The sequence below is a fragment of the Pleurodeles waltl genome, chromosome 12 (genome assembly GCF_031143425.1).
Source record: "Pleurodeles waltl isolate 20211129_DDA chromosome 12, aPleWal1.hap1.20221129, whole genome shotgun sequence".
NCBI lineage: Eukaryota > Metazoa > Chordata > Amphibia > Caudata > Salamandridae > Pleurodeles > Pleurodeles waltl.
The window spans coordinates 3092484-3118956 of record NC_090451.1 but is presented as its reverse complement, the minus strand read 5'-3'; the positions used below and the strand labels follow the sequence as shown (position 1 = coordinate 3118956).

The 26473-nt window shown below is 42.3% G+C and overlaps 6 non-coding genes across 6 annotated transcripts; all 6 read right to left on the bottom strand.

Annotated features, from left to right (window-relative positions):
• Nucleotides 1-1290: 1290 nt before the first annotated feature.
• TRNAL-AAG (transfer RNA leucine (anticodon AAG)) lies at nucleotides 1291-1372 on the bottom strand. Its single transcript has one exon. It is a non-coding gene; the product is annotated as a tRNA-Leu (tRNA).
• Nucleotides 1373-6611: 5239 nt separating this feature from the next.
• TRNAL-AAG (transfer RNA leucine (anticodon AAG)) lies at nucleotides 6612-6693 on the bottom strand. The gene has a single exon. It is a non-coding gene; the product is annotated as a tRNA-Leu (tRNA).
• Nucleotides 6694-7190: 497 nt separating this feature from the next.
• On the bottom strand, nucleotides 7191-7272 carry TRNAS-GCU (transfer RNA serine (anticodon GCU)). Its single transcript has one exon. It is a non-coding gene; the product is annotated as a tRNA-Ser (tRNA).
• Nucleotides 7273-11949: 4677 nt separating this feature from the next.
• Nucleotides 11950-12031, bottom strand: TRNAL-AAG (transfer RNA leucine (anticodon AAG)). The gene has a single exon. It is a non-coding gene; the product is annotated as a tRNA-Leu (tRNA).
• A 505-nt stretch (nucleotides 12032-12536) lies between these two features.
• Nucleotides 12537-12618, bottom strand: TRNAS-GCU (transfer RNA serine (anticodon GCU)). Its single transcript has one exon. It is a non-coding gene; the product is annotated as a tRNA-Ser (tRNA).
• Nucleotides 12619-25585: 12967 nt separating this feature from the next.
• TRNAS-GCU (transfer RNA serine (anticodon GCU)) lies at nucleotides 25586-25667 on the bottom strand. The gene has a single exon. It is a non-coding gene; the product is annotated as a tRNA-Ser (tRNA).
• Nucleotides 25668-26473: the final 806 nt, after the last annotated feature.

Sequence of the window (26473 nt, the reverse complement as noted above, 5' to 3'; positions counted from 1 at the left end):
CTAATTGCACTATAACCGTCACTACTAGCAAAGGCCAGTTGGTGTAATCCTTTCTCTAGTTTACCCTTCAATGCCCTTCTTCTCTCTTCCGTGTGATCTAAAAAGCTTTTCTCTACAGGTGTAAGCAAACATGTCAAATTATTGTGGTGTGCATAAGATGTACTAATTGTTAATGTCGCCTGAAAGAATCCTTTAACTAACTTTATGCTATAGTACTTAGCTACCCCACTCACATCCTCTATGATAGGCACATTAGAAAACACAAGATCATGATTTGAGTAAAAATATTGAATCTCTTCCTGGTTATAGAATCTTGTTAGTAACAGACTACAACGTATCCCATATGTTAATGACAGTCTATGATAGGTAACCCCCTCTTGTACCGAAACAGGAATCTGTGTACACACAAAACAATCTTTTGCATCCATTGTGTCAACATACTCACTCAGCAAGCGATAGAAAACATCAGTGGATAGTTCCCCTTTCGAGTTAGTTCCCTCATGCAAGTATCTTGTATCCAGCTCAAACATCTCCCAGGCTGTTAGTGCAGTGGTAGTCTCAGGAATTGTAGCATTGTTAGTCCCACTTTTATCCATTAGTGTCATACTCACAATCACGACCCTAATGAATATTTATTACATGTACCTTTTTTGCAAAAGTATTTGGTTCAAGTAAACTTAAAGTGTTGGGATTCAAGCCCACGGCTCCAGAGAGACTGGGGCCTAAGTCTAGCCAGTTTAGCCTGCTCAGCCACGCTACCTCACATCTACAAGCTAACAACTATAGTAACTTGGTCAAACACTGTGGACACCCGCTGTGGTGACCTGGCTATGCAGGGTAACGCAGCATTCACCGACAGTTGAGCGAGTTACAGGTGAAAAGCAAAGTATAATAACTGTCTGCATATAATATATGTCTTTCCTTATTTATTCTTCTTCCCCATTGTATGTTTGCTCTCTGCTTTAGAAACGCGAGCTGTCATCACTGCAAGGAAACGTATGACACAGCGTTCTACTGTTTACACTCACTGAACTATCAGCATCACAGTGACCCCTCTTGTCGCCTCTATAGTTAGACTTCAAGACAGCTGGTTTATTTACCGATACAATTCTTGTCACCTTAGGTTGTGGTTTTTTAAAATAAGAAGGCTCGGTCCCACTGTCTGGCTACCCTTATATATATACGTCACCACTTTACATAGTCTCACCTCTCGCTATGTGGATCGAAGGTGCAGAAGGCAGAGAGTGAGACACTGATGCAGACAAAATACGTTTGTGAGTTGAAAAATACTGGCAGCGGTGGGTTTCGAACCCACGCCTCCAAAGAGACTGGAGCCTTAATCCAGCACCTTAGACCGCTCGGCCACACTACCCTGTGCAAACATCTTTCTGTAAGCTTTCTGAAGTGAGATGTTCTGTTGTATAGGGGAGTTGAAGAATAAGGGTGTATAGCCTGTGAAGTGATCCTAGGAAAGTCAACGCCAACAGCAGCAGGCACGTGATACATTCAGTAGGTCAGGATTGGCCCCGGGCCATGGGAGGTGTCAGGGAGCGCCAGTCCTGAGAGTCCTTAGGAAGACAACCCTTACATTGGCGTCCCGCACGCGCTGGTTCTCTTTCTTTAAGGATAAGGAATCAAACTATCGACGTCCCTCAACTTACCAACCCTCCGCCTCAGGAAAGATTTTGTGATTCATGAGCAGAACCCGGCTGGCGCTGTTTACAGTAATGCCTAAGCACAGTACTCAACTGAGCGGTGTTTCCAAACTGAGCCGTTGTACTGCCGGAAATACCATGGGATATGTCATTTAACTTTCACATAAAATAGGGTTAACCCAGCCCTACCACATACTAAAAACTAAAGACGGAACAATAAACCGACGAGGATGGGATTCGAACCCACGCGTGCAGAGCACAATGTATTAGCAGTCCATCGCCCTAACCACTCGGCCACCTTGTTTTCAAAACACCATGTTTCAGGAGTACAAAATATGGTAGCCAAAATGTGTTCTATTAGGTGATAGTTGTCTAAACATAATAAAGAGCATATATTTACAGATTGTTATGGTAACTTGTTGTCTTCAGCTTTGCTCTATACGACCTTGTTGTCCATCCCTACTTCAGCTTGAATTTATATGTTAAATGTAATGTAATCATGAAAATTACACTTTCCAAACGTGTTCTATCCATATGTGATGTACTATCACACTACCCTCAAATGAGCTAAGATTGCTTTAATTCAGTTGTACGTGGATTTAAAGTGCAATATCATACAAATATTGTAATGGTATGGCGCTTTCGAGTCTCTAGGTGTCAGTTATTGGTGGTGTGCTTACATGTCAACATTAGGCAGCAAATAGTACACAATTAAGGAAAACTGCTTTCCCATTTAATGTGCATAGTTCTGCAAAATGTTTTAAGTAGGAGAAAGTAAAACTTAGTTTATAAAACCACCTAAACTGGGAGTATTGCCGCTACAGCTATGACACTTCAGTTTAAAAACGTACGTGCATCAACAAGAAATATTTTTGCGCTAAATAAATTGCTGTCCGACTACTCACGTAATGCATAAAACTGAGGCAGTCGTAATTACAATACATTGAAGTAATATTTTGGTAGTTTTTGTTGACGATGACTCCGCAGCAAGCGATCAGATTACTTTTTATTAGTGAAGGCGCGTCAGAGCCTTGATAAGTAAACTTACAAGGAGACACGCCTAGGTCGATGAACCTTTTAGACCAGGTTCGGGGACTTCCTAGTACGAGATGTCTTTTGGCATCACAAATCAATAGATCAATATCTCAACAACAATCGCAATAACTAATCAGCATGCTAATCAATAACCTTTAATGAGAGTCAATAAAGTGAACACACCATGATATTTCAGTCATGAATAACCACACCAATTTAGATAAGTGTTAGGATATTTATTTCCCTACTGGTTACAATCTAAAGTCATTTCTGTTAATCTCATCAGCAATTCATCGCATTAGTAACTCTTCAGATTTGCAATTAGAAACGCAATTAATCAATGCATAGAGAATATTCACTCAGTATTAACACATAATTATTAAGAAGCAACTTAGCAAAGTCTCAGTAGTGCATGGTTCAACAAAGCAAGAACTCAGTCATTTGTCTATTTGCGTCAGATTTTAGTGAACACCTTAAATAACCTCGTATTAGCATCAGCATGTTGGGCTTCATGCAAAACAATTTAGCAAACACAAATTTGGAAAACATCTAACTATGGCCTCTATCAAAGAGCGTTGGTACCTAGAAAGAAAAGGCAAACAGACAATTACAATTTTCATCAGATAGTTACCCATCCAACGGATCAGCAAACATCGTCAGTCTTCGTCCTCAGGACATCAGTCGTTTGCATCATCAGCAAAGAAAGGACAGGGCGAAGTATCAGTATGGCATAGCTAAGGAACAAGAACTTCTCTCATATAGAGGAGAAGTAAGTATCAGGTAAGGAATAAGTAAAGGGTGGTTTAGAGTAACAGGGCGAACAAACGGCAAAGTCTCAAACGAAATGGCCTAAATGGCTCAGTAGAATCTCAAAGAATGGCTTGGAGTGGAATGTCCAATAAATGCCTGATTTCTCCTCGGGTCATGTGGTTAAATCAAAACTGTCTAATTTACTCCTAATTCCTCAATGGATAATCATTGGTGCATCGCCATCTCTGTCCAATAATCTTCACCAGAGTTTTACACAAACCACAGTTCTCATGTCGTTGATTGGCCGATGTTATTGACGTTTTCATCGGTTGGAATGTCAGGTAAGAAAAGTTACATTTTACGCTACAGTCAGTAGTTCCATTGTTTTCTCCTACTCCAGGCAGCCTTGCACCTGTTACAAATTACACTGTTGCATTCAGCAAGAATGTCTCCTTGAGCAAGTAGGGTCCCATGAGAAAGAATTTACTACAGCTACACACATCTCTAGCTTTTGGGAAAGTACAGTTTCATGTCCTTCAGCAAAATAGCACATTGCACGTTAGAAAAAGACAGTTTAATATGAGACCAGGCAGCTAGGCACAGACCTTCGCTAAACTAAGGCCTACTGCTTAATGAACAAACTCCTAATACATAACTCCAATTTTGATATGTTAATACAAATTAAAAACATTAGTACATAATTAATTCAGCATTAATAACTTTCATTAGTCTTCGTATACATTGGTAGCCACTCCCCGTGGGCACATTTCAAACGTGTGCATTATTTTTACGTTAACACATTTTTTATGCAGCTTCATTACACAATATATTGTAAGCTTTTCATGTTAATATTAATTTTAAAAGACACACTCCAGCAATCCCTCCTCTGATGACTCTTGTCATCACACAAATCTTCCCTACTAATTTTACATACTAAAATTCCCTCATATCAATCTCTTCCCTTCTTGGTTTCCCCTTTGATCTTGCCCTGAATCATTTTTCCCTTTGTTTTTCTTCCCTCCTCCTATTATTTTTCGCCATCTTCAATTTTATTCTTTTACTAATTTTACATGCCACCCATGATCCAAATAAGCAATCTATAACAATCAATATCCCCTGTATTATTTTAGACAATATCCCATGCCAAATGTTACTAATCCAATTTCCCACTGAAGCAAATCCTTTCCCAACCTTTTTCCAAACACCTGGTTCTTTCAAATCCTTCAAGTCCGTACTATCCCTAGTCAAGTTAGTAAGCATACTTCTAATCTCATTACTATTATCTGGTATGTAAGCGCAACAATTACACCCATTGAGCAATCTACAAACTCTGCCATTTTTCACTAAAAGAATGTCTAAAGCAAGCCTGTTTTGAAGAGTCATAGCCCCCTCCGCAGCATGTTCAGTATCCATCAGGAGTATAGCCCCTGAAAAGTTTGTCAGCATGTTATCCTCAATAGTAGACAACTTTTGAATCTTTATGGAGTTCATAATAACTCCCACTGAAGAAATTATCGTCCCAAATATGTCTCCTACTACACCAGCAGCAGTCTCTTTCTTAAGTCTAGTACGATGTAATTCAGACAATTTTGGTAACCTTTTCAAATCGTCAAGTTGATATATCTTTGGGAAAACTACCCCAAATAACATGTCCCATACTATCCCTTTGGAAGACGGTAATAAGCATTAGGTCCACATATATAATAAATCCCGGGGATTGCTGGATCCTGTCTATTTAACATGAATGTCCATTTACTCTGAAACAAAAACACACGCTTACATTCACTCATTCCCACAAACACATTGTCATAGTATGATTTGGTCTTGGATATGCAAAGCTTTCCTACATGTAGTGCGTCTAAAGCTAACTTCCCTTGTTCTCTAATTGCACTATAACCGTCACTACTAGCAAAGGCCCGTTGCTGTAATCCTTTCTCTAGTTTACCCTTCAATGCCCTTCTTCTCTCTTCCGTGTGATCTAAAAAGCTTTTCTCTACAGGTGTAAGCAAACATGTCAAATTATTGTGGTGTGCATAAGATGTACTAATTGTTAATGTTGCCTGAAAGAATCCTTTAACTAACTTTATGCTATAGTACTTAGCTACCCCACTCACATCCTCTATGATAGGCACATTAGAAAACACAAGATCATGATTTGAGTAAAAATATTGAATCTCTTCCTGGTTATAGAATCTTGTTAGTAACAGACTACAACGTATCCCATATGTTAATGACAGTCTATGATAGGTAACCCCCTCTTGTACCGAAACAGGAATCTGTGTACACACAAAACAATCTTTTGCATCCATTGTGTCAACATACTCACTCAGCAAGCGATAGAATTCATCAGTGGATAGCTCCCCTTTCGAGTTAGTTCCCTCATGCAAGTATCTTGTATCCAGCTCAAACCTCTCCCAGGCTGTTAGTGCAGTGGTAGTCTCAGGAATTGTAGCATTGTTAGTCCCACTTTTATCCATTAGTGTCATACTCACAACCACGACCCTAATGAATATTTATTACATGAACCTTTTTTGCAAAAGTATTTGGTTCAAGTAAACTTAATGTGTTGGGATTCAAGCCCACGGCTCCAGAGAGACTGGAGCCTAAATCTAGCCAGTTTAGCCTGCTCAGCCACGCTACCTCACATCTACAACCTCACAACTATAGTAACTTGGCCAAACACTGTGGACACCCGCTGTGGTGACCTGGCTATGCGGGGTAACGCAGCATTCACCGACAGTTGAGCGAGTTACAGGTGAAAAGCAAAGTATAATAACTGTCTTCATATAATATATGTCTTTCCTTATTTATTCTTCTTCCCCATTGTATGTTTGCTCTCTGCTTTAGAAACGCGAGCTGTCATCACTACAAGGAAACGTATCACACAGCGTTCTACTGTTTACACTCACTGAACTTTCAGCATCACAGTGACCCCTATCGTCGCCTCTATAGTTAGACTTCAAGACAGCTGGTTTGTTTACCGATACAATTCTTGTCACCTTAGGTTGTGGTTTTTTAAATTAAGAAGGCTCGGTCCCACTGTCTGGCTACCCTTATATATATACGTCACCACTTTACATAGTCTTACCTCTCGCTATGTGGATCGTAGGTGCAGAAGGCAGAGAGTGAGACACTGATGCAGACAAAATACGTTTGTGAGTTGAAAAATGCTGGCAGCAGTGGGATTCGAACCCACGCCTCCAAAGAGACCGGAGCCTTAATCCAGCACCTTAGACCGCTCGGCCACACTACCCTGTGCAAACCTGTTTCTGTAAGCTTTCTGAAGTGATATGTTCTGTTGTATAGGGGAGTTGGAGAATAAGGGTGTATAGCCTGTGAAGTGATCCTAGGAAAGTCAACGCCAACAGCAGCAGGCACGTGATACATTCAGTAGGTCAGGATTGGCCCCGGGCCATGGGAGGTGTCAGGGAGCGCCAGTCCTGAGAGTCCGTAGGAAGACAACCCTTACATTGGCGTCCCGCACGCGCTGCTTCTCTTTCTTTAAGGATAAGGAATCAAATTATCTACGTCCCTCAACTTACCAACCCTCCGCCTCAGGAAAGATTTTGTGATTCATGAGTAGAACCCGGCTGGCGCTGTTTACAGTAATGCCTAAGCACAGTACTCAACTGAGTGGTGTTTCCAAACTGAGCCGTTTACTGCCGGAAATACCATGGGATATGTCATTTAACTTTCACATAAAATAGGGTTAACCCAGCCCTACCACATACTAAAGACGGAACAATAAACCGACGAGGATGGGATTCGAACCCACGCGTGCAGAGCACAATGGATTAGCAGTCCATCGCCTTAACCACTCGGCCACCTCGTCTTCAAAACACCATGTTTCAGGAGTACAAAATATGGTAGCCAAAATGTGTTCTATTAGGTGATAGTTGTCTAAACATAATAAAGAGCATATATTTACAGATTGTTATGGGAACTTGCTGTCTTCAGCTTTGCTCTATACGACCTTGTTGTCCATCCCTACTTCAGCTTGAATTTATATGTTAAATGTAATGTAATCATGAAAATTACACTTTCCAAATGTGTTCTAGCCATATGTGATGTACTATCACACTACCCTCAAATGAGCTAAGATTGCTTTAATTCAGTTGTACGTGGATTTAAAGTGCAATATCATACAAATATTGTACTGGTATGGCGCTTTCGAGTCTCTAGGTGTCAGTTATTGGTGGTGTGCTTACATGTCAACATTAGGCAGCAAATAGTACACAATTAAGGAAAACTGCCTTCCCATTTAATGTGCATTGTTCTGCAAAAAGTTTTAAGTAGGAGAAAGTAAAACTTAGTTTATAAAACCACCTAAACTGGGAGTATTGCCGCTACAGCTATGACACTTCAGTTTAAAAACGTACGTGCATCAACAAGAAATGTTTTTGCGCTAAATAAATTGCTGTCCGACTACTCACGTAATGCATAAAACTGAGGCAGTCGTAATTACAATACATTGAAGTAATATTTTGGTAGTTTTTGTTGACGATGACGCCGCAGCAAGCAATCAGATTACTTTTTATTAGTGAAGGTGCGTCAGAGCCTTGATAAGTAAACTTACAAGGAGACACGCCTAGGTCGATGAACCTTTTAGACCAGGTTCGGGGACTTCCCAGTACGAGATGTCTTTTGGCATCACAAATCAATAGATCAATATCTCAACAACAATCGCAATAACTAATCAGCATGCTAATCAATAACCTTTAATGAGAGTCAATAAAGTGAACACACCATGATATTTCAGTCATGAATAACCACCCCAATTTAGTTAAGTGTTAGTATATTTATTTCCCTACTGGTTACAATCTAAAGTCATTTCTGTTAATCTCATCAGCAATTCATCTCATTAGTAACTCTTCAGATTTGCAATTAGAAACGCAATTAATCAATGCATAGAGAATATTCACTCAGTATTAACACATAATTATTAAGAAGCAACTTAGCAAAGTCTCAGTAGTGCATGGTTCAACAAAGCAAGAACTCAGTCATTTGTCTATTTGCGTCAGATTTTAGTGAACACCTTAAATAACCTCGTATTAGCATCAGCATGTTGGGCTTCATGCAAAACAATTTAGCAAACACAAATTTGGAAAACATCTAACTATGGCCTCTATCAAAGAGCAGTTGGTATCTAGAAAGAAAAGGCAAACAGACAATTACAATTTTCATCAGATAGTTACCCATCCAACGGATCAGCAAACAGCGTCAGTCTTCGTCCTCGGGACATCAGTCGTTTGCATCATCAGCAAAGAAAGGACAGGGCAAAGTATCAGTATGGCATAGCTAAGGAACAAGAACTTCCCTCATATAGAGGAGAAGTAAGTATCAGGTAAGGAATAAGTAAAGGGTGGTTTAGAGTAACTGGGCGAACAAACGGCAAAGTCTCAAACTAAATGGCCTAAATGGCTCAGTAGAATGCCAAAGAATGGCTTGGAGTGGAATGTCCAATAAATGCCTGATTTCTCCTCGGGTCATGTGGTTAAATCAAAGCTGTCTAATTTACTCCTAATTCCTCAATGGATAATCATTGGTGCATCGCCATCTCTGTCCAATAATCTTCACCAGAGTTTTACACAAACCACAGTTCTCATGTCGTTGATTGGCCCATGTTATTGACGTTTTCATCGGTTGGAATGACAGGTAAGAAAAGTTACATTTTACGCTACAGTCAGTAGTTCCATTGTTTTCTCCTACTCCAGGCAGCCTTGCACCTGTTACAAATTACACTGTTGCATTCAGCAAGAATGTCTCCTTGAGCAAGTAGGGTCCCATGAGAAAGAATTTACTACAGCTACACACATCACTAGCTTCTGGGAAAGTACAGTTTCATGTCCTTCAGGAAAATAGCACATTGTACGTTAGAAAAAGACAGTTTGATATGAGACCAGGCAGCTAGGCACAGACCTTCGCTAAACTAAGGCCTACTGCTTAATGAACAAACTCCTAATACAATACTCCAATTTTGATACGTTAATACAAATAAATTAAAAACATTAGTACATAATTAATTCAGCATTAATAACTTTCATTAGTCTTCGTATACATTGGTAGCCACTCCCCGTGGGCACATTTCAAACGTGTGCATTATTTCTACGTTAACACATTTTTTATGCAGCTTCATTACACAATATATTGTAAGCTTTTCATGTTAATATTAATTTTAAAAGACACACTCCAGCAATACCTCCTCTGATGACTCTTGTCATCACACAAATCTTCCCTACTAATTTTTCATACTAAAATTCCCGCATATCAATCTCTTCCCTTCTTGGTTTCCCCTTTGATCTTGCCCTGAATAATTTTTCCCTTTGTTTTTCTTCCCTCCTCCTATTATTTTTCGCCATCTTCAATTTTATTCTTTTACTAATTTTACATGCCACCCATGATCCAAATAAGCAATCTATAACAATCAATATCCCCTGTATTATTTTAGACAATATCCCATGCCAAATGTTACTAATCCAATTTCCCACTGAAGCAAATCCTTTCCCAACCTTTTTCCAAACACCTGGTTCTTTCAAATCCTTCAAGTCTGTACTATCCCTAGTCCAGTTAGTAAGCATACTTCTAATCTCATTACTATTATCTGGTATGTAAGCGCAACAATTACACCCATTGAGTAATCTACAAACTCTGCCATTTTTCACTAAAAGAATGTCTAAAGCAAGCCTGTTTTGAAGAGTCATAGCCCCCTCCGCAGCAAGTTCAGTATCCATCAGGAGTATAGCCCCTGAAAAGTATGTCAGCATGTTATCCTCAATAGTAGACAACTTTTGAATCTTTATGGAGTTCATAATAACTCCCACTGAAGAAATTATCGTCCCAAATATGTCTCCTACTACACCAGCAGCAGTCTCTTTCTTATGTCTAGTACGATGTAATTCAGACAATTTTGGTAACCTTTTCAAATCGTCAAGTTGATATATCTTTGGGAAAACTATCCCCAAATAACATGTCCAATACTATCCCTTTGGAAGACGGTAATAAGCATTAAGTCCACATATATAATAAGTCCCTGGGATTGCTGGATCCTGTCCATTTAACATGATCGTCCATTTACTCTGAAACAAAAACACACGCTTACATTCACTCATTCCCAGAAAACACATTGTCATAGTATGATTTGGTCTTGGATATGCAAAGCTTTCCTACATGTAGTGCGTCTAAAGCTAACTTCCCTTGTTCTCTAATTGCACTATAACCGTCACTACTAGCAAAGGCCCGTTGCTGTAATCCTTTCTCTAGTTTACCCTTCAATGCCCTTCTTCTCTCTTCCGTGTGATCTAAAAAGCTTTTCTCTACAGGTGTAAGCAAACATGTCAAATTATTGTGGTGCGCATAAGATGTACTAATTGTTAATGTCGCCTGAAAGAATCCTTTAACTAACTTTATGCTATAGTACTTAGCTACCCCACTCACATCCTCTATGATAGGCACATTAGAAAACACAAGATCATGATTTGAGTAAAAATATTGAATCTCTTCCTGGTTATAGAATCTTGTTAGTAACAGACTACAACGTATCCCAGATGTTAATGACAGTCTATGATAGGTAACCCCCTCTTGTACCGAAACAGGAATCTGTGTACACACAAAACAATCTTTTGCATCCATTGTGTCAACATACTCACTCAGCAAGCGATAGAAAACATCAGTGGATAGTTCCCCTTTTGAGATAGTTCCCTCATGCAAGTATCTTGTATCCAGCTCAAACCTCTCCCAGGCTGTTAGTGCAGTGGTAGTCTCAGGAATTGTAGCATTGTTAGTCCCACTTTTATCCATTAGTGTCATACTCACAACCACGACCCTAATGAATATTTATTACATGAACCGTTTTTGCAAAAGTATTTGGTTCAAGTAAACTTAAAGTGTTGGGATTCAAGCCCATGGCTCCAGAGAGACTGGAGCCTAAATCTTGCCAGTTTAGCCTGCTCAGCCACGCTACCTCACATCTACAAGCTCACAACTATAGTAACTTGGCCAAACACGGTGGACACCCGCTGTGGTGACCTGGCTATGCAGGGTAATGCAGCATTCACCGACAGTTGAGCGAGTTACAGGTGAAAAGCAAAGTATAATAACTGTCTGCATATAATATATGTCTTTCCTTATTTATTCTTCTTCCCCATTGTATGTTTGCTCTCTGCTTTAGAAACGCGAGCTGTCATCACTGCAAGGAAACGTATCACACAGCGTTCTACTGTTTACACTCACTGAACTTTCAGCATCACAGTGACCCCTCTCGTCGCCTCTATAGTTAGACTTCAAGACAGCTGGTTTGTTTACCGATACAATTCTTGTCACCTTAGGTTGTGGTTTTTTAAAATAAGAAAGCTCGGTCCCACAGTCTGGCTACCCTTATATATATTTATATATACCCATATATACGTCACCACTTTACATAGTCTCACCTCTCGCTATGTGGATCGTAGGTGCAGAAGGCAGAGAGTGAGACACTGATGCAGACAAAATACGTTTGTGAGTTGAAAAATACTGTCAGCGGTGGGATTCGAACCCACGCCTCCAAAGAGACTGGAGCCTTAATCCAGCGCCTTAGACCGCTCGGCCACACTACCCTGTGCAAACATGTTTCTGTAAGCTTTCTGAAGTGAGATGTTCTGTTGTATAGGGGAGTTGGAGAATAAGGGTGTATAGCCTGTGAAGTGATCCTAGGAAAGTCAACGCCAACAGCAGCAGGCACGTGATACATTCAGTAGGTCAGGATTGGCCCCGGGCCATGGGAGGTGTCAGGGAGCGCCAGTCCTGAGAGTCCGTAGGAAGACAACCCTTACATTGGCGTCCCGCACGCGCTGCTTCTCTTTCTTTAAGGATAAAGAATCAAACTATCTACGTCCCTCAACTTACCAACCCTCCGCCTCAGGAAAGATTTTGTGATTCATGAGCAGAACCCGGCTGGCGCTGTTTACAGTAATGCCTAAGCACAGTACTCAACTGAGCGGTGTTTCCAAACTGAGCCGTTGTACTGCCGGAAATACCATGGGATATGTCATTTAACTTTCACATAAAATAGGGTTAACCCAGCCCTACCACATACTAAAAACTAAAGACGGAACAATAAACCAACGAGGATGGGATTCGAACCCACGCGTGCAGAGCACAATGGATTAGCAGTCCATCGCCTTAACCACTCGGCCACCTCGTCTTCAAAATGCCATGTTTCAGGAGTACAAAATATGGTAGCCAAAATGTGTTCTATTAGGTGATAGTTGTCTAAACATAATAAAGAGCATATATTTACAGATTGTTATGGTAACTTGTTGTCTTCAGCTTTGCTCTATACGACCTTGTTGTCCATCCCTACTTCAGCTTGAATTTATATGTTAAATGTAATGTAATCATGAAAATTACACTTTCCAAACGTGTTCTATCCATATGTGATGTACTATCACACTACCCTCAAATGAGCTAAGATTGCTTTAATTCAGTTGTACGTGGATTTAAAGTGCAATATCATACAAATATTGTACTGGTATGGCGCTTTCGAGTCTCTAGGTGTCAGTTATTGGTGGTGTGCTTACATGTCAACATTAGGCAGCAAATAGTACACAATTAAGGAAAACTGATTTCCCATTTAATGTGCATTGTTCTGCAAAAAGTTTTAAGTAGGAGAAAGTAAAACTTAGTTTATAAAACCACCTAAACTGGGAGTATTGCCGCTACAGCTATGACACTTCAGTTTAAAAACGTACATGCATCAACAAGAAATATTTTTGCGCTAAATAAATTGCTGTCCGACTACTCACGTAATGCATAAAACTGAGGCAGTCGTAATTACAATACATTGAAGTAATATTTTGGTAGTTTTTGTTGACGATGACTCCGCAGCAAGCGATCATATTACTTTTTATTAGTGAAGGCGCGTCAGAGCCTTGATAAGTAAACTTACAAGGAGACACGCCTAGGTCGATGAACCTTTTAGACCAGGTTCGGGGACTTCCCAGTACGAGATGCCTTTTGGCATCACAAATCAATAGATCAATATCTCAACAACAATCGCAATAACTAATCAGCATGCTAATCAATAACCTTTAATGAGAGTCAATAAAGTGAACACACCATGATCTTTCAGTCATGAATAACCACACCAATTTAGTTAAGTGTTAGGATATTTATTTCCCTACTGGTTACAATCTAAAGTCATTTCTGTTAATCTCATCAGCAATTCATCTCATTAGTAACTCTTCAGATTTGCAATTAGAAACGCAATTAATCAATGCATAGAGAATATTCACTCAGTATTAACACATAATTATTAAGAAGCAACTTAGCAAAGTCTCAGTAGTGCATGGTTCAACAAAGCAAGAACTCAGTCATTTGTCTATTTGCGTCAGATTTTAGTGAACACCTTAAATAACCTCGTATTAGCATCAGCATGTTGGGCTTCATGCAAAACAATTTAGCAAACACAAATTTGGAAAACATCTAACTATGGCCTCTATCAAAGAGCGTTGGTACCTAGAAAGAAAAGGCAAACAGACAATTACAATTTTCATCACATAGTTACCCATCCAACGGATCAGCAAACATCGTCATTCTTCGTCCTCGGGACATCAGTCTTTTGTATCATCAGCAAAGAAAGGACAGGGCAAAGTATCAGTATGGCATAGCTAAGGAACAAGAACTTCCCTCATATAGAGGAGAAGTAAGTATCAGGTAAGGAATAAGTGCAGGGTGGTTTAGAGTAACAGGACGAACAAACGGCAAAGTCTCAAACTAAATGGCCTAAATGGCTCAGAAGAATGGCAAAGAATGGCTTGGAGTGGAATGTCCAATAAATGCCTGATTTCTCCTCGGGTCATGTGGTTAAATCAAAACTGTCTAATTTACTCCTAATTCCTCAATGGATAATCATTGGTGTATCACCATCTCTGTCCAATAATCTTCACCAGAGTTTTACACAAACCACAGTTCTCATGTCGTTGATTGGCCCATGTTATTGACGTTTTCATCGGTTGGAATGTCAGGTAAGAAAAGTTACATTTTATGCTACAGTCAGTAGTTCCATTGTTTTCTCCTACTCCAGGCAGCCTTGCACCTGTTACAAATTACACTGTTGCATTCAGCAAGAATGTCTCCTTGAGCAAGTAGGGTCCCATGAGAAAGAATTTACTACAGCTACACACATCTCTAGCTTTTGGGAAAGTACAGTTTCATGTCCTTCAGGAAAATAGCACATTGCACGTTAGAAAAAGACAGTTTAATATGAGACCAGGCAGCTAGGCACAGACCTTCGATAAACTGAGGCCTACTGCTTAATGAACAAACTCCTAATACATAACTCCAATTTTGATATGTTAATACAAATTAAAAACATTAGTACATAATTAATTCAGCATTAATAACTTTCATCAGTCTTCGTATACATTGGTAGCCACTCCCCGTGGGCACATTTCAAACGTGTGCATTATTTCTACGTTAACACATTTTTTATGCAGCTTCATTACACAATATATTGTAAGCTTTTCATGTTAATATTAATTTTAAAAGACACACTCCAGCAATACCTCCTCTGATGACTCTTGTCATCACACAAATCTTCCCTACTAATTTTACATACTAAAATTCCCTCATATCAATCTCTTCCCTTCTTGTTTTCCCCTTTGATCTTACCCTGAATCATTTTTCCCTTTGTTTTTCTTCCCTCCTCCTATTATTTTTCACCATCTTCAATTTTATTCTTTTACTAATTTTACATGCCACCCATGATCCAAATAAGCAATCTATAACAATCAATATCCCCTGTATTATTTTAGACAATATCCCATGCCAAATGTTACTAATCCAATTTCCCACTGAAGCAAATCCTTTCCCAACCTTTTTCCAAACACCTGGTTCTTTCAAATCCTTCAAGTCCGTACTATCCCTAGTCAAGTTAGTAAGCATACTTCTAATCTCATTACTATTATCTGGTATGTAAGCGCAACAATTACACCCATTGAGCAATCTACAAACTCTGCTATTTTTCACTAAAAGAATGTCTAAAGCAAGCCTGTTTTGAAGAGTCATAGCACCCTCCGCAGCATGTTCAGTATCCATCAGGTGTATAGCCCCTGAAAAGTTTGTCAGCATGTTATCCTCAATAGTAGATAACTTTTGAATCTTTATGGAGTTCATAATAACTCCCACTGAAGAAATTATCGTCCCAAATATGTCTCCTACTACACCAGCAGCAGTCTCTTTCTTATGTCTAGTACGATGTAATTCAGACAATTTTGGTAACCTTTTCAAATCGTCAAGTTGATATATCTTTGGGAAAACTATCCCTAAATAACATGTCCCATACTATCCCTTTGGAAGACGGCAATAAGCATTAAGTCCACATATATAATAAATCCCGGGGATTGCTGGATCCTGTCCATTTAACATGAACGTCCATTTACTCTGAAACAAAAACACACACTTACATTCACTCATTCCCACAAACACATTGTCATAGTATGATTTGGTCTTGGATATGCAAAGCTTTCCTACATGTAGTGCGTCTAAAGCTAACTTCCCTTGTTCTCTAATTGCACTATAACCGTCACTACTAGCAAAGGCCCGTTGCTGTAATCCTTTCTCTAGTTTACCCTTCAATGCCCTTCTTCTCTCTTCCGTGTGATCTAAAAAGCTTTTCTCTACAGGTGTAAGCAAACATGTCAAATTATTGTGGTGTGCATTTGATGTACTAATTGTTAATGTTGCCTGAAAGAATCCTTTACCTAACTTTATGCTATAGTACTTAGCTACCCCACTCACATCCTCTATGATAGGCACATTAGAAAACACAAGATCATGATTTGAGTAAAAATATTGAATCTCTTCCTGGTTATAGAATCTTGTTAGTAACAGACTACAACGTATCCCATATGTTAATGACAGTCTATGATAGGTAACCCCCTCTTGTACTGAAACAGGAATCTGTGTACACACAAAACAATCTTTTGCATCCATTGTGTCAACATACTCACTCAGCAAGCGATAGAAAACATCAGTGGATAGTTTCCCTTTCGAGTTAGTTCCCTCATGCAAGTATCTTGTATCCAGCCCAAACCTCTCCCAGGCTGTTAGTGCAGTGGTAGTCTCAGGAATTGTAGCATTGTTAGTCCCACTTTTATCCATTAGTGTCATACTCACAACCACGACCCTAATGAATATTTATTACATGAACCTTTTTTGCAAAAGTATTTGGTTCAAGTAAACTTAAAGTGTTGGGATTCAAGCCCACGGCTCCAGAGAGACTGGAGCCTAAATCTAGCCAGTTTAGCGTGCTCAGCCACGCTACCTCACATCTACAAGCTCACAACTATAGTAACTTGGCCAAACACTGTGGACACCCGCTGTAGTGACTTGGCTATGTGGGGTAACGCAGCATTCACCGACAGTTGAGCGAGTTACAGGTGAAAAGCAAAGTATAATAACTGTCTTCATATAATATATGTCTTTCCTTATTTATTCTTCTTCCCCATTGTATGTTTGCTCTCTGCTTTAGAAACGCGAGCTGTCATCACTGCAAGGAAACGTATCACACAGCGTTCTACTGTTTACACTCACTGAACTTTCAGCATCACAGTGACCCCTCTCGTCACCTCTATAGTTAGACTTCAACACAGCTGGTTTGTTTACCGATACAATTCTTGTCACCTTAGGTTGTGGTTTTTTAAAATAAGAAGGCTCGGTCCCACTGTCTGGCTACCCTTATATATATACGTCACCACTTTACATAGTCTCACCTCTCGCTATGTGGATCGTAGGTACAGAAGGCAGAGAGTGAGACACTGATGCAGACAAAATAAGTTTGTGAGTTGAAAAATACTGGCAGCGGTGGGATTCGAACCCACGTCTCCAAAGAGACTGGAGCCTTAATCCAGTGCTGTTGGAAAATGGGTTATTGGTAGGGCAGGTAGGTAACTACACCTAGCAACAAGCCACAAACCTCCACAAAAGTACAGTTAGGTCTCAGTAAATTAATCCCAGCTCTACCCTTGGTAGCTTGGCATCGAGCGTCAAGGCTTAACTTAGGAGACAAAGTGTAAAGCATTCAGATATCACAAAACAGTAATTAAATAAAACACAGGAAACAGTTTAAAAATCCAAAACCAATTTATAAAAATAGCTTACATTTTTATCTTTAAAATGACACAAAAACGATTAAAATCGGTTCAGGGGAACCGGAGATATGAATTTTTAAAGTATTATTATTTTCTAGCGCTTAGAAACAAAAAGCGCCAATCGGGTCATCTGGTTGCACCAGGACCGGGGCAAAGTCAAACTTTCAGGCCGACCGCGATGGAGCCCTGCTCGGCTACAGGTCGCGGGAGGCCTCGGTTAAAAAGTTACCTTCTGACTTAGTCTTTATTTTGAAGTTTTTCTTCACCGGGACGAACCTGCCAGTTGGATCCGACCTCCTGGAGCCCTTGTCCGGATACGCGAAGTCGGTTTCCTCGGTGGTGATTTTTACCTTCGGACTTAGTCGTTTTTTCGAGATGAAAATCCTTCGACCGGGGTAAACCTGGATCTTGATCCGACGTCCGTGGAGCCCTTCTCGGATACGATGGCTGGAAGGTCCCGGTCAACTTTTTACGTTCGGACTTAGTCTTTTTTTTGGATGTTTTTCTTTACCGGGACGAACCACGAAGTCAGGCCGGGTCGCGGTTGAGGCAAGCCGGCTAGAATTTCCGCGTCGGGTCAGTCACTTTATGGAGCTTTTTTCCAAAAATTCTCCAATCTTTTCCAAACTTCTGGGGCTTCACCCAGATGTTCTTTTAAGGTTCTTTTGGGGTCCACAGCTCACCCCAAGGGTCCAGAAGTTCTGTGATGGTCCTTGGGAAGTGCGGACTTCAACTCCCAGAATGCACCTGGCGCAAACTCCTTTTTGGCCACTGGACAGTGGTCAGCTGGTCACTTTTTCAGGAGTTGGTGCAGGGGACTCTGGTTAGCAATTTTTCACCTGTAGCAAACAGGGAGTCCCTCCTTGAACCAGTGGAAGCCAGGCAAAGTCCTTCTTGTGGTGAAGCCCAAGTGTGCAGCTGGTGCAGTCTTTCTGAGTGCAGGGTCCAGGTGCAGGCCAGGGGTCCAGCAGGGCAGTCCTTCTTCTTCTTGTAGTTCCTTCTTCTTGAAATTTGGTGGGGATCTGAGGCGTGGGTGCAGGTCTGCCAGTTTTATCCTTGCTCCTGGGTGAAAAGCAGGGGGGCCCTGGTCCTCCAATCAGGGACAGGGTCGTCCCCCTGTGATGACCACTTCCTGGGAAGTGTGGCAAAAATCCATCCCAGAAGGCAACAGTCTCTAAAAATCCAAAATGGATGAATCTGATTTTTGGAGGAGAGATCTGGCTGAGCCCACCCACTGGTGTGGCTAAAAATCATAAACACACCCCTCTCCTGCCCTCTCCTAATCTAATCAAGGGGGCACCTAGCTGTCTGGGGTTGCAGGATGTGGGGGTGTTGCTGGGTGCTCCAGATGTCCTTCTCTGCCTTTGAAGACCAGTTTGGCAGCCCTCCCCCTTCCTGCCTCACCATCTGCTGAGGGGAGATTCTCTCCCCCAAGCACATTCCTTTGTGTGAAGTCAGGCCACTTCACACCTCATTAAAGTAGCCTGGCAGAAGCTGCTGCAGGCTGGCCAATCAGAGCACAGGAGCAAAAACAATGCAGAGCTGAAATTGGCAACTTTTTAGGTAAAGTCTAAACTTTTTACCTGGACAAGTTATATTAAATCCAACAACTGGAAGTTGTGGGATTTATTACAACAATCAATTTGATACCAAATTCTTGGTATGTAACATTTAAGGAGACTTTAAAATTTAAAATAAAGTCTGCCCATTCTAGCCTATGAAGGCCATTTACTTCAATGAGGGAAAAACGAATTTGGCTGTTTTTTCCTCACCAGGGCTTATAAATCTATTTTTATAAAGTCCCTGCTTATAGTTACATGGCACCCATCCCTAGGGGCACATAGGGCACACCTTAGGGGTGACTTATATGTAAAAATAAGGTAGTTTAAGACTTTGGAAGTACCTTTAATTCCAATGTCGAATTTGCATATAACTTTAATTTAAAAGCAGCCAGCAAGGCAGGCTTGCTTTTAAAATGACACTGGGCACCTCAGCAATGCACCTAGGTGTGCACCACCTATGCTGTGGTCCCTAAACCTACATGCCCTACCATATACTAGGGACTTATAGGTAGGTTAACTTAGCCAATTATAATTAGCCTAATTTGCATATCCATTTTACACAGAGCACAGGCCCTGGGACTGGTTAGCAGTACCCAGGGCACCATCAGAGTCAGGAAAACACCAGCATAAAGTGGAAAATGGGGGCAAAAAGTTATGGGGCCTCTGCAATCAGCCCTAGTTTCTCACACAACCCCCCCCCCAGCCCACACGCCCAGGAGACTCAGCCCAACCCTGGGAGAGTCTTCCTGGCTTGTTAGGCGAGGAAGACAGTGAAGAAAACTGGCTGTCCCTTTGCAGGGCCTACTCTGCCTTATATCCTCCTGTCAGGGTCACTCCCTCTGGGTAGTGAAGCCATCCCAACAGTAAAAGGACCCAACTCAAACTGAAACTTCCCTCTAGGGGGGTCTTCCTCCTCTCTCTCTGCCAACTTGGGTAGTGAGGTGCCCACCTCCCCTACTCCTAACTTTGCTAAGGCAACACCTAGCTTACCCAAAGAGGTCACCCAACACTTGAGCAACCCCACCATGACCAATAGGGTTAGGGGGCCTACTTTGCTATTGGCCCTGGGGTCTGCCTCCCAGGCCAAGTACAGTGCTGCCTGGAAGGCTAGCACCCAGCAGAGGCTACTGACAGCTGTCAGTACCCAGAACCACACCCTAAGCTCTCCACTGACAGGTGGCTGAGCTGCTTTAGGGGCATCTTTGGGGTCCTGGCACCCCTCTTGCTGTCTAGAGTGGGGGGCTACCACCTCCTGTGGCAGACACCCTCCTTCCACTCTCCCTTCTGTCAGTGCAAGGGCAACACCTTGCATCTGGACAGCTGCCTGACTACTCAGGACTTCCTTGGGGTCAGGTGAGGCCTCACCAGTGCCAACTCTGGGCTCCCCCCTTACTGGGGCAGAAGGCCCTTGGCTCCCTGGAACTCTCTTTAAGAGTGGCCTACCCTTCCTTTTCTTCTTTCCTTTTCTTGGGGACCCCTGTCTCCTAACTGTAGGGACTGACTCCCCAGGACTTTGGGTTGGGGGGGCGCCCTGGGCGACCACCCCATCTGTGACCAGACTCACCTCTGGGAGGTCATTGCCCAGGATACAATCTAGGGGAAGGTCAGCACTGACTACCACCCTAATCCAGTCAAGGATACCCTCCCTCTCTAGGGGCACTATGGCTACAGGTTTGGAGGTGACCTCCCCTGTGGCTATCCTGACTTTCTTTGTCTTTCCTGGGACATACATGTCTGGGGTCACTAACCGGTCACTCACTACAGTGTGACTGGCACAGGTGTCTCTCAGGCCAGTGGTAGGGATCCCATTCACTTGAATGTGGTGGAAGTGCCTACTCCCACCCTCAGGGATCACCAGCTTACCATCTGGTCCTGTCTCCCAGCACAATGCTAGGAGGACTTCATCATCTGAGGAATCCTCCTCTATGGCTACACTGGACAGCCCAGTGCTAACCACCTTCTTTGGACAGGCTGCATCTCCTCTGAAGTGACCTGTCTGCTGACAGTCAAAGCAAGCCCTACTGTCCAAGAGCTTTTTTAACCCTGGGTCTCCCTGTCTCTGCATGTCAGAGTGGGACTGGGATTTACTCTCCTCCTTCTTAGGGTTCTGGGGTACAGAGGGAGTCTCTGTGGTGGGCTTACCACCTCCCTCCTTAGGTTTTTGGGGACCTGACCCCCCCTTCTTGGAGTCTCCCCCCTGGGACTTGACAACCACCCTGGTTCTCAACCACTCATCAGCTGCCTCCCCTAGCTCTCTAGGGTTGGTCTGCTTAGAGTCCACTAGATGCTGGCGTAACCTTTCTTGGATACAATTGGTCAAGATGTGCTCTCTCATGATCAGATTGTATAACCCCTCATAAGTATTTACTTTGTTGCCAATAATCCAGCCCTCTAGTGCCTTTAGTGAGGTGTCCACAAAGTCAACCCAAGACTGGGTACTGACCTTCTGGGTGTCCCTGAACTTCATTCTATATTGCTCTGGGGTCAGACCAAACTTCTTGACTAAGCACCTCTTCATACTAGGGTATGAATCTGCCTCCTCCCCCCTTAAGGTCAGAAGCCTATCCCTCCCTGAGTTGGGGACCAACTCCCACAAAAGGGAACCCCAGTATTGAGGCCTAACCCTTCTCATTTGGTGTGCCCTCTCAAAGGCCCCTAGCCACTTATCTATGTCATCCCCCTCTACATAAGCAGGAACCACCCCCTTGGGTAATCTGGGGCAAACTCCCCCACCCATGGACACCTCAGTTTCCTTCTCGCTGCCTCCATCTTTTTTTTATTTGCTTGCCCACTTTTTCTTTTCCAGGGCAAGCTTATCTGCTTCCAAAGCTATGTAGGCCAGCTGGGCTTCCAGCTCTCTTTCCCTGATGGATGGGTTCTCTCCTCCTGAAAGGACCCTCTTCCTACCACTAGCTTTGGGTCTGCCCCTAGTGACTGTATCCATTGAGGACCGTTCCTCCTCTTCCTCACTTGGGGTCTGATGCCTTCCCTCCCCTGAGTGGTTAGAGTTAGCATCTTCCTCTTTTTCTTCCTCCTCTGGAGCTTCCTCTGTCTCTTCCTCTTGGGCCTCAGCCCATGCTGTCAGGGATTTAATCAGGATTTGCTTCCTGAGATCAGGGGTTGCAGGCAACCCCCTCTCAATACACAACCCCCTAAGCTGGACTACTGTCAGTGTGGGTAGGCTAGCCAGATCAAGCTCCATGGTTCCCTAGTTTTGTGTCAACAAAAACTTTTTGCAAAAATTGGAAACAAGAATTTAGAAAAATTACAAAAATTCAATAATTGAAATTAATCCAAATTAATTAAAAAAAATTAAAATTAAAAATTAAAAACAATTTTTGCACTAGGACAATTTAAAGGATTTTTAATTTGTTTTATCTAAAACTGTAACGTGATATTGAACACAAGTACAGGATCCCATCGCTGCTTCCAATTATGTTGGAAAATGGGTTATTGGTAGGGCAGGTAGGTACCTACACCTAGCAACAAGCCACAAACCTCCACAAAAGTACAGTTAGGTCTCAGTAAATTAATCCCAGCTCAACCCTTGGTAGCTTGGCATCGAGCGTCAAGGCTTAACTTAGGAGACAAAGTGTAAAGCATTCAGATATCACAAAACAGTAATTAAATAAAACACAGGAAACAGTTTAAAAATCCAAAACCAATTTATAAAAATAGCTTATATTTTTATCTTTAAAATGACACTCTAACGATTAAAATCGGTTCAGGGGAACCGGAGATATGAATTTTTAAAGTATTATTATTTTCTAGCGCTTAGAAACAAAAAGCGCCAATCGGGTCATCTGGTTGCACCAGGACCGGGGCAAAGTCAAACTTTCAGGCCGACCGCGATGGAGCCCTGCTCGGCTACAGGTCGCGGGAGGCCTCGGTTAAAAAGTTACCTTCTGACTTAGTCTTTATTTTGAAGTTTTTCTTCACCGGGACAAACCTGCCAGTTGGATCCGACCTCCTGGAGCCCTTGTCCGGATACGCGAAGTCGGTTTCCTCGGTGGTGATTTTTACCTTCGGACTTAGTCGTTTTTTCGAGATGAAAATCCTTCGACCGGGGTAAACCTGGATCTTGATCTGACGTCCGTGGAGCCCTTCTCGGATACGATGGCTGGAAGGTCCCGGTCAACTTTTTACGTTCGGACTTAGTCTTTTTTTTTGATGTTTTTCTTTACCGGGACGAACCACGAAGTCAGGCCGGGTCGCGGTTGAGGCAAGCCGGCTAGAATTTCCGCGTCGGGTCGGTCACTTTATGGAGCTTTTTTCCAAAAATTCTCCAATCTTTTCCAAACTTCTGGGGCTTCACCCAGATGTTCTTTTAAGGTTCTTTTGGGGTCCACAGCTCACCCCAAGGGTCCAGAAGTTCTGTGATGGTCCTTGGGAAGTGCGGACTTCAACTCCCAGAATGCACCTGGCGCAAACTCCTTTTTGGCCACTGGACAGTGGTCAGCTGGTCACTTTTTCAGGAGTTGGTGCAGGGGACTCTGGTTAGCAATTTTTCACCTGTAGCAAACAGGGAGTCCCTCCTTGAACCAGTGGAAGCCAGGCAAAGTCCTTCTTGTGGTGAAGCCCAAGTGTGCAGCTGGTGCAGTCTTTCTGAGTGCAGGGTCCAGGTGCAGGCCAGGGGTCCAGCAGGGCAGTCCTTCTTCTTCTTGTAGTTCCTTCTTCTTGAAATTTGGTGGGGATCTGAGGCGTGGGTGCAGGTCTGCCAGTTTTATCCTTGCTCCTGGGTGAAAAGCAGGGGGGCCCTGGTCCTCCAATCAGGGACAGGGTTGTCCCCCTGTGATGACCACTTCCTGGGAAGTGTGGCAAAAATCCATCCCAGAAGGCAACAGTCTCTAAAAATCCAAAATGGATGAATCTGATTTTTGGAGGAGAGATCTGGCTGAGCCCACCCACTGGTGTGGCTAAAAATCATAAACACACCCCTCTCCTGCCCTCTCCTAATCTAATCAAGGGGGCACCTAGCTGTCTGGGGTTGCAGGATGTGGGGGTGTTGCTGGGTGCTCCAGATGTCCTTCTCTGCCTTTGAAGACCAGTTTGGCAGCCCTCCCCCTTCCTGCCTCACCATCTGCTGAGGGGAGATTCTCTCCCCCAAGCACATTCCTTTGTGTGAAGTCAGGCCACTTCACACCTCATTAAAGTAGCCTGGCAGAAGCTGCTGCAGGCTGGCCAATCAGAGCACAGGAGCAAAAACAATGCAGAGCTGAAATTGGCAACTTTTTAGGTAAAGTCTAAACTTTTTACCTGGACAAGTTATATTAAATCCAACAACTGGAAGTTGTGGGATTTATTACAACAATCAATTTGATACCAAATTCTTGGTATGTAACATTTAAGGAGACTTTAAAATTTAAAATAAAGTCTGCCCATTCTAGCCTATGAAGGCCATTTACTTCAATGAGGGAAAAACGAATTTGGCTGTTTTTTCCTCACCAGGGCTTATAAATCTATTTTTATAAAGTCCCTGCTTATAGTTACATGGCACCCATCCCTAGGGGCACATAGGGCACACCTTAGGGGTGACTTATATGTAAAAATAAGGTAGTTTAAGACTTTGGAAGTACCTTTAATTCCAAAGTCGAATTTGCATATAACTTTAATTTAAAAGCAGCCAGCAAGGCAGGCTTGCTTTTAAAATGACACTGGGCACCTCAGCAATGCACCTAGGTGTGCACCACCTATGCTGTGGTCCCTAAACCTACATGCCCTACCATATACTAGGGACTTATAGGTAGGTTAACTTAGCCAATTATAATTAGCCTAATTTGCATATCCATTTTACACAGAGCACAGGCCCTGGGACTGGTTAGCAGTACCCAGGGCACCATCAGAGTCAGGAAAACACCAGCATAAAGTGGAAAATGGGGGCAAAAAGTTATGGGGCCTCTGCAATCAGCCCTAGTTTCTCACAAGCGCCTTAGACCGCTCGGCCACACTACCCTGTGCAAACCTGTTTCTGTAAGCTTTCTGAAGTGAGATGTTCTGTTGTATAGGGGAGTTGGAGAATAAGGGTGTATAGCCTGTGAAGTGATCCTAGGAAAGTCAACGCCAACAGCAGCAGGCACTTGATACATTCAGTAGGTCAGGATTGGCCCCGGGCCATGGGAGGTGTCAGGGAGCGCCAGTCCTGAGAGTCCGTAGGAAGACAACCCTTACATTGGCGTCCCGCACGCGCTGCTTCTCTTTCTTTAAGGATAAGGAATCAAACTATCTACGTCCCTCAACTTACTAACCCTCCGCCTCAGGAAAGATTTTGTGATTCATGAGCAGAACCCGGCTGGCGCTGTTTACAGTAATGCCTAAGCACAGTACTCAACTGAGCGGTGTTTCCAAACTGAGCCGTTGTACTGCCGGAAATACCATGGGATATGTCATTTAACTTTCACATAAAATAGGGTTAACCCAGCCCTACCACATACTAAAATCTAAAGACGGAACAATAAACCGACGAGGATGGGATTCGAACCCACGCGTGCAGAGCACAATAGATTAGCAGTCCATCACCTTAACCACTCGGCCACCTCGTCTTCAAAACACCATGTTTCAGGAGTACAAAATATGGTAGCCAAAATGTGTTCTATTAGGTGATAGTTGTCTAAACATAATAAAGAGCATATATTTACAGATTGTTATGGTAACTTGTTGTCTTCAGCTTTGCTCTATACGACCTTGTTGTCCATCCCTACTTCAGCTTGAATTTATATGTTAAATGTAATGTAATCATGAAAATTACACTTTCCAAACGTGTTCTATCCATATGTGATGTACTATCACACTACCCTCAAATGAGCTAAGATTGCTTTAATTCAGTTGTACGTGGATTTAAAGTGCAATATCATATAAATATTGTACTGGTATGGCGCTTTCGAGTCTCTAGGTGTCAGTTATTGGTGGTGTGCTTACATGTCAACATTAGGCAGCAAATAGTACACAATTAAGGAAAACTGCTTTCCCATTTAATGTGCATTGTTCTGCAAAATGTTTTAAGTAGGGAGAAAGTAAAACTTAGTTTATAAAACCACCTAAACTGGGAGTATTGCCGCTACAGCTATGACACTTCAGTTTAAAAACGTACGTGCATCAACAAGAAATATTTTTGCGCTAAATAAATTGCTGTCCGACTACTCAAGTAATGCATAAAACTGAGGCAGTCGTAATTACAATACATTGAAGTAATATTTTGGTAGTTTTTGTTGACGATGACTCCGCAGCAAGCGATCAGATTACTTTTTATTAGTGAAGGCGCGTCAGAGCCTTGATAAGTAAACTTACAAGGAGACACGCCTAGGTCGATGAACCTTTTAGACCAGGTTCGGGGACTTCCCAGTACGAG